This window comes from Myotis daubentonii, chromosome 3 (assembly GCF_963259705.1).
Source record: "Myotis daubentonii chromosome 3, mMyoDau2.1, whole genome shotgun sequence".
Taxonomy (NCBI): domain Eukaryota; kingdom Metazoa; phylum Chordata; class Mammalia; order Chiroptera; family Vespertilionidae; genus Myotis; species Myotis daubentonii.
The window spans coordinates 25,101,934-25,108,922 of NC_081842.1; the positions used below are offsets into that span (position 1 = coordinate 25,101,934).

At 47.4% G+C, this 6,989-nt stretch overlaps 1 long non-coding RNA gene across 1 annotated transcript; it reads right to left on the bottom strand.

Moving 5' to 3' along the window:
* Positions 1 to 1,824: 1,824 nt before the first annotated feature.
* LOC132230072 (uncharacterized) lies at positions 1,825 to 6,550 on the bottom strand. Its single transcript, XR_009451800.1, has 3 exons — positions 5,593 to 6,550; positions 4,906 to 5,497; positions 1,825 to 4,681 (listed from the first exon to the last, which is right to left on the bottom strand). It is a non-coding gene; the product is annotated as an uncharacterized LOC132230072 (long non-coding RNA).
* Positions 6,551 to 6,989: the final 439 nt, after the last annotated feature.

Genomic DNA, 6,989 nt, shown 5'->3' on the forward strand with positions numbered 1-6,989 from the left:
CCAGTCATACCAATAATCACGTTAACTAATGGGCTACACATTCACTAATGGGGAAAGCTTTTTTTTTTTTTTAATGTTTCTGAGACAACTGGATATTTGTATGGAAAAAAAATGCATTGCAAGCCCTTTCTGACTCTGAATAAAAATTTTAATTTGAGATGGTTCATAGACCTAAATGTAAAACCTAAAACCATAAAAGAAAATATAGAAGACAATCTCTCAGACCTTGGTGTAGACAAAGATTTCTTGGGCAGGGCACAAAAATCATGAACCATAAAAGAAAAAAAGAAAAAAAATATATATATATATATGAATGTATAATGCTACAAACACTTTTGAGAACTGTTTGGTGTTTTGTAATAAAGTTAAATACAGAGCTTCCCCATGGCCCAGCAATTTCATGTCTAGGTGTTCACACAAAAGAAATGACAGCATAAATACATGAAAGAACTTGCACAAGGATCTTCACTGCAGTCGTATTTATAGTCGCCCCCCAAAATGGAAACAATCCAAATAGATAAAGAGACTGTTGTTCAATTACATAATGGGATTAACACTCCTCAGGAAAAAGAATAAACTTCTGACACACAAAACAACATGGATTAATCTCAGATCCATTATGTGAGGTCAAAGAAGCAAGACTCAAAATAACACATCCTGCAGGAATACACGTACATGAAATTCCACGGGGCAAAGCTAAATCGATAGTGATAGCCATCAGGCAGGGGTGGCTCTGCAGCAGGGTGGGGGCTGGGAGTGGGGTGGGGTGGGGTGGGGACCCACTGGCCAGCAGCATTGGGAACCTTTCTGGGATGATGGAAACTGTCCATGCCTTGCGTTAGGTGGTGGTTGCACAGACGTATAAAACTGCCCAAGCTCATCGAACCGAGTGCTTAAGTTTTGTGAGTTTTAATGCATGTTAATTATACCTCAATAAAAAAAAAAATACCGTTGACAACAGCATCAACAATATAAAATATTTAGGACTACATCTAACGAAAGATGTGCAAGACGGCCACATCGAAAACTTTGGACTATTGCTGACAGAAATTTTAAGAGATTTAAATAAATGGAGAGGCAGATGACATTCCTAAATTGGAGGACTTAATATTGTTAAAATATCCTTCCCCACAAGATTTTAGATTTAACGAAATCCAAATCAAAAGCCTGAAAGCCTCTTATAGAAATTGACAAGCTAATTATAAACTTCCCATGGTAATTCAAAGGACATGTAATAGCCGAAACAATATTGCCGTGTAAAGTTTGTTCCCCCCGTCCCTCGAGGTTCAGGGTTCAGGATCTGAAAGAAGACCGCACGCAAATGAAAGAGACAAGACAAGAAATAATAATTTGGAAATATTGGGGGGCCAGGAGGGCAAGTCCAACTCAAGGGGAAGGACCTCCACTGGTGCGCAGGCCTCGCCAACCTTTTATTGGTTTGGGATACACCCACGGCCCTTAGGCAGGCAATTTCCAGTAACAGGCAGACTAGCCCATCAGCAAGGATTACATAATAATAAATGGGGAAGTTGCGTCAGCTACCACTGTCTGGACTAACAGTGGGTGCACAGCTCTGACCTTTGCCAGGACTTCAAGGATCACCAACCTTCCGGTTCCTTGTCCACACCTCTCTGCTAGGGAAGACAATAGGCGGTTTCCCACAATTGTAAAAGAAGAATAAGGTTGGAGAACTTATATTACCTGATTTCGAGACTTAGCATAAAGTATACTAGTATATACTAAGTATAAATTTTATTACAAATTGCAAATGAGGCGCTGGTCCCCACCCCACCCACCTCTGCCCCAGTCCTCACTCACCAGCCTTCTCCCTCCATCCTACCCACTGTTTCTCAGCAGCAGGTGTCCCTTGGGGTCCCACTAGCTGGGATTGGGTCACGTGCTATGGCCTCCGTGGTGGGACAGCCTCTGCCTGTGTGTGGGATGGGGGGTGGGGGGGGATGGGGGGCAGGCAGGGCTGGTGGCTCAGCAGCAAGCCCAGCATTTGACCCTCCCCCACCAGCTTTCCCCCAAGACAGCTTCTGATCCTGCTTGTAAGTTTGTTAATATACTTGTTAAAACATTTATGTTGTAACAGTCGTTTGTCCTTGTTGTTGAAAATGAAGTCGTAAAAGTTGCTTTACACATAGAAAAAAGTGACTGAGAGGCGACTCCTGTTAACATTTTGGTGTATTTTCAGCTTACTTGTTTCTGCAGTTTCCACATATGTAGCCAGAAGGGGGAAGCGTGGCATTTCCACTCGTTTCAAGTGCAGCTGCTGCAACCTTTTATGAGAATGGCAGAATTTATCTTGAGGGAAGTTGATTTTTTTTTTAATCTGGGAAATGTCTTGAATGGGCTTCTTTAAGGGAAAAATGCAAGCAGTACTCACCTGCCTCCCGCACCATCTGAAAGGCGAGAGCAAAACATCAACAGGGCTAAATTGGAAGACATTTTAGAAATTGTTCCTTGATAACCTAAAATGGGGGAAAGACTTGGAAATTGTTCCTTGATCACTTAACACAGGGGCAAGGGCTTGGACCCTGGAGCCAGGGCCAGATCTGAGAGAGAAGTCTTGGCCCTGGGCCACGGAGGGTGTCTTGGTCCTTTCAGGCTGCCATGGCAACGCACCACAGCAGGGTAGCTCATCAACAGCAGCCTTCTGGAGGCTGGCAGTCTGGGCGCAGGGGCCAGGTGGTCAGGTCCTGGCGAGGGCCTCTTCTGGGGTGCAGACTGCACACTGTTGCATCTTCACGTGGTGGAAAAAGAGACCAGCTCTCCGGCCTGGTCTAGGAAAGGCACTGCTCCATTCACGAAGGCTCCCACCTCAGGACCTAATTCCCTCCCAAGGGCCCACCTCCAAAGCCATCAGTGGGAGGGAACCACACACGCAGTCCGTAACACAGGGCCACAGCTGGTGGGAAATTTGCTTGATGAGAAACGTTTTAATTATCTGTGTGCAACAAACCACCCCAAAACTTGGTTAGTTTCAAGAAAATTTAGCCTTTTTTAATGTTCTTATTAATTTCAGAGAGAGGAAGGGAGAGGGGGAGAGAGATGGAAACATCAATGATGAGAGAGACTCATGGATGGGCTGTCTCTTGCGCACCCCCTGCCAGGGGTCAAGCCTGCAGCCCGGGCATGTGCCCTGACGGGGAATTGAGCCGTGACCTCCTGTCTCATACATAGGTCGATGCTCAACCACTGAGCCAGGCCAGTCGGGCAAGAATAGTTAGCATTTCTAATGGTCCTGTGGGTTGATGGCCATCAGTTAGGAGGTTCTCGATTTGGGGCTGATGTAGTTGAGGCTGGTGTTATCTGAAGGCTCAACTCCAAACTGAGTTCTACGCTCACGTGCCTGGTGCCTCAGTTTGCGTGGCAGGGGCATGGGGAGCTGGCCGGCCGGCATCTCTCTCGCCAGGTGGCTGGCTCGGCCTTCCTCCCAGGGTAGCGGGCTCAGAGCGGCTGGACCTTTCACCGAAGCATGCATTCCCAGCGGCTTCTTCTGAAGGACATTACACTGGGGACGTTTCGTATCCTCGTGGGGGTTTACGGATTCTGTTCGGATACTGATGGGAAAGGAAGGCTGGAGTATGCGGACGGATCAGGGCACACACAGTTCAGAGCACATTAGCTAGAGACACACATGTGCATCTCACATTTTTTGCTTTTAAATAAATTCAGGCTCATGACAAAAAAGCCTTTTCATAAACATAATTTTTAATGGCTGTATTATATTCATTTTTTTACAAAACTGAAATTGAATCAATATTCTCTTAATGTTGAACACTGAAAGATTTTTAATTTAAAAAATAACATGGCAATGAACATCTCTGGTAAATTCATTAGGAAAGACTCCCTGTGTAACTTCTGAGGCAAGAGCATAAATATTGGAAAGGCAAACTGCCAAACTGCCTTTCAGAAGCATCTACCAATTTGCACACCACCTGCAGGGTAGGAAAGGCTCTCACTTTAAGGTCAGCCGTAAATCAGCTCTTGTCCCCTTCCTCTCCTTGTGTTCTGTTTCATTTCATTTTGTTTTTTAAATATGTTTTTATTGACTTTTACGGAGAGAGGAAGGAAGAGGGATAGAGATAGAAACATCAATGATGAGAAACATCATCAATCTGCTACCTCCCACACGCCTCCTACTGGGGATTGTGCCTGAAATCGGGGCATGTGCCCTGACTGGGGATCAAACCAGTGACCCCTTGGTTCCTGGGTCGACACTCAACCAATCAGCAACACCAGCCAGGCCCACTGTGGCCATGTCCTTTTCCAGGGCACACACCACCCGACTCACCATTTTACTGGAGAACTTCCCTCTCCCCTGAAGCATTTCTGCTGGGTCTGAAGCTCAGAGCCATCCACCAAGGACTCGAAGAGTCTTTCCTCACCTGGGCAGGTCCTGGCTGTGTGGGAGCCTTCCCACAGCGTGGGGATGGGGAGACAGTGGGAAGGAGGGAGTTCTTTTCGGTCAGGAAAGGAGGGATGCCTCATCCTGGAACTGGCAGTCATCAGGGTATTGGACTAGAGACTGAAAGATGCATCTTTTCATGGGATGGACCTGGTGGCCTCACCTGGGAAGGGGATGGGCCCGTTATCACCTCACGGATGCCAGAGAAGAAATCTCTGCAGCAGCCTGAGTCCTGCTCCTCCACTGGTGGCTGGCAGGTTCCTCCTCCTCCTCCTCCCCTCCCCCCTCCTCCTCCTCCTCCTCCTCCTCCCCCCCTTCCTCCTCCCCTCTTCATCCTCCTCCCCCCTCCCCCTCCCCCCTCCCCCTCCCTTCCCCCCCCTCCTCCTCCTCCTCCCCCCCTTCCTCTTCCCCTCTTCATCCTCCTCCTCCTCCTCCTCCTCCTCCCTCCCCCTCCTCCTCCTCCCCCTCCCCCTCCTCCTCCTCTTCCTCACGGTGGCCCAGAGGTGTCTGTCTGCCTCTCTTCATGTCTCTCCATTCTCCCAGCCCCGGTGCTGAGTTCGGACTCAGAGCAGTGGGAAGGAAGGGAAGTGACAGAGGAACAGAGAGCTGGGATGGGGATGGAGACCAAGCCCAGAGCCTTGGGAGGGTTGCATCTGCACGGAGCTTGGGCAGCCTGGGCTGCAGGGGGGCTGGTGGAAGTCAGAGTCTGTGGGCCCCAAGAACCTCAGCTGACTTCTGAGTGGCAGCAGCAAGATGCCTTAAGATGACTTATTTAACCACCACTAAGTGTGGGTGCTCCGGGACAAAGTCTGAAAAACTGTTTTAGAAGCCCAGAAGTAGTTTGTTTTTTTTACCAATAACAAAAATGATAACAACGAACAGTTATATAGCTATGTGCCAACAACCCTACTAGGCAGGACATTTCCCTCATTTTTGTAGGTAAAGAAACTGAGGCACCAAAAAGGTAAGGTGATTTGCCCAAGGTCCTGGAGCTAGCCATCAGAGAAGTCTTGGTTCAAACCCGGGCAGCCTGCTTCGGCTTCCTAAAGATTAAGAGAGCCTTAGTGTTTCTGGCCTTAGGATCTGAAATAGCAAAGAAATATATCCTCCATTACAGGTGGCTTCAGGGTTGCCATAATGTCATTTTACTGTGTTCTTTCCCCCTGGGTGATGGACACCTTTTCATTGAAATTGTAGCACCCAGCCTGTGCGGCTTCGTGGTTCTCATGGTTCGAGTCCCTGTCAGGGCATATGCCCAGGTTGTGGGCTCGATCCCCAGTAGGGGGTGTGCAGGAGGCAGCCGATCAATGATTCTCTCTCATCATTGATGTTTCTTTCTCCTTTTCCCTTTTCTCTGAAATCAGTAAAAACATATTTTAAAAAAGAAGAAGAAATTGTAGGAAACAAGTGGAAGCCTGTGGCACAAAGACCCCGGTTCCTACTTGGAGCTGACTCACTGGCCATGGCCCTCGCCCCCCTCCAGAATCCTGGATTCTACACCCCTGTCTCCTACACAGCCCCCGGTTATTTCCAGAAGCAAGCACCCCAGCCATGGGTGCTGAGGACATGCTTTTATTTTGAAATGCATATGCAGCAAACTTGGTATGATGTCATCGGAGACCCCAGTGACCTCTCCCTGGGACTTGGCTACAGGACTGTGTCATACAGGGAAGCGACTGCTGGAGTCGCTGCCTGACCTCCATTTGCTGCTGCTCACTGGCACCTTCCACCGTAATATTGAAAATTGTACATAAATTTCATTAGCTCCCTTCCTATCACACAGAAGCCTGAAAACCACGGTGAGAAGACTTCTAAGATCTCTCCCAGTTTATAATGGTCTTTATTATCCATAAATGAGTGAGATCATGTGGTACTTTTCTTTCATTGACTGGCTTATTTCACTTAGCATAATGCTCACTATAGCAGGAAGGCCGAGGAGAGTTGTGGGGGGAGAGGGGTAAGAGATCAACCAAAGGACTTGTATGCATGCATATAAGCATAACCAATGGGACACAAGACATTGGGGGGTAGGGGAGGCCAGGGAAGGTCAAGGGGAGAAAAAAAAAAAAAGGAGACATATGTACTACTCTTTGTAATATTTTAAGCAATAAAACAAAATTTTAAAAAATAAAATAGTTATATAGTAAAAAAAAAAACAAGAAGATCTCTCCCAGCTCTAATATTTCACTACCCCCGGGGTTGTGTTGACCACGCCCAGGACTTAAAGACTACGGAAATACAGGTTTTGTGCCTGTCTCTTTTGTTTTGTTAATCCTCACCCAAGGATATTTTTCCATTGATTTTCAGAGAGCGTGGAAAGGAGGAGAGACAGAGAGAGAAACCTTGCTGTGAGAGAGACACGTTGATTGGTTGCTTTCCACCTGGCACCCTGACCAGGCCCAGGATCAAGCCTGCAACCGAAGTACATGTCATTGACCAGAATCGAACCCAGGACCCTTCAGTCTGTGGGCCAATGCTCTATCCATTGAGCCAAACTGGCCAGGGCTGTGCCTGTCTTTATCACTTACCTACAGGACGAGAGTGGCCATCTTTGTAGCCTTTGTCCTTACAAGAC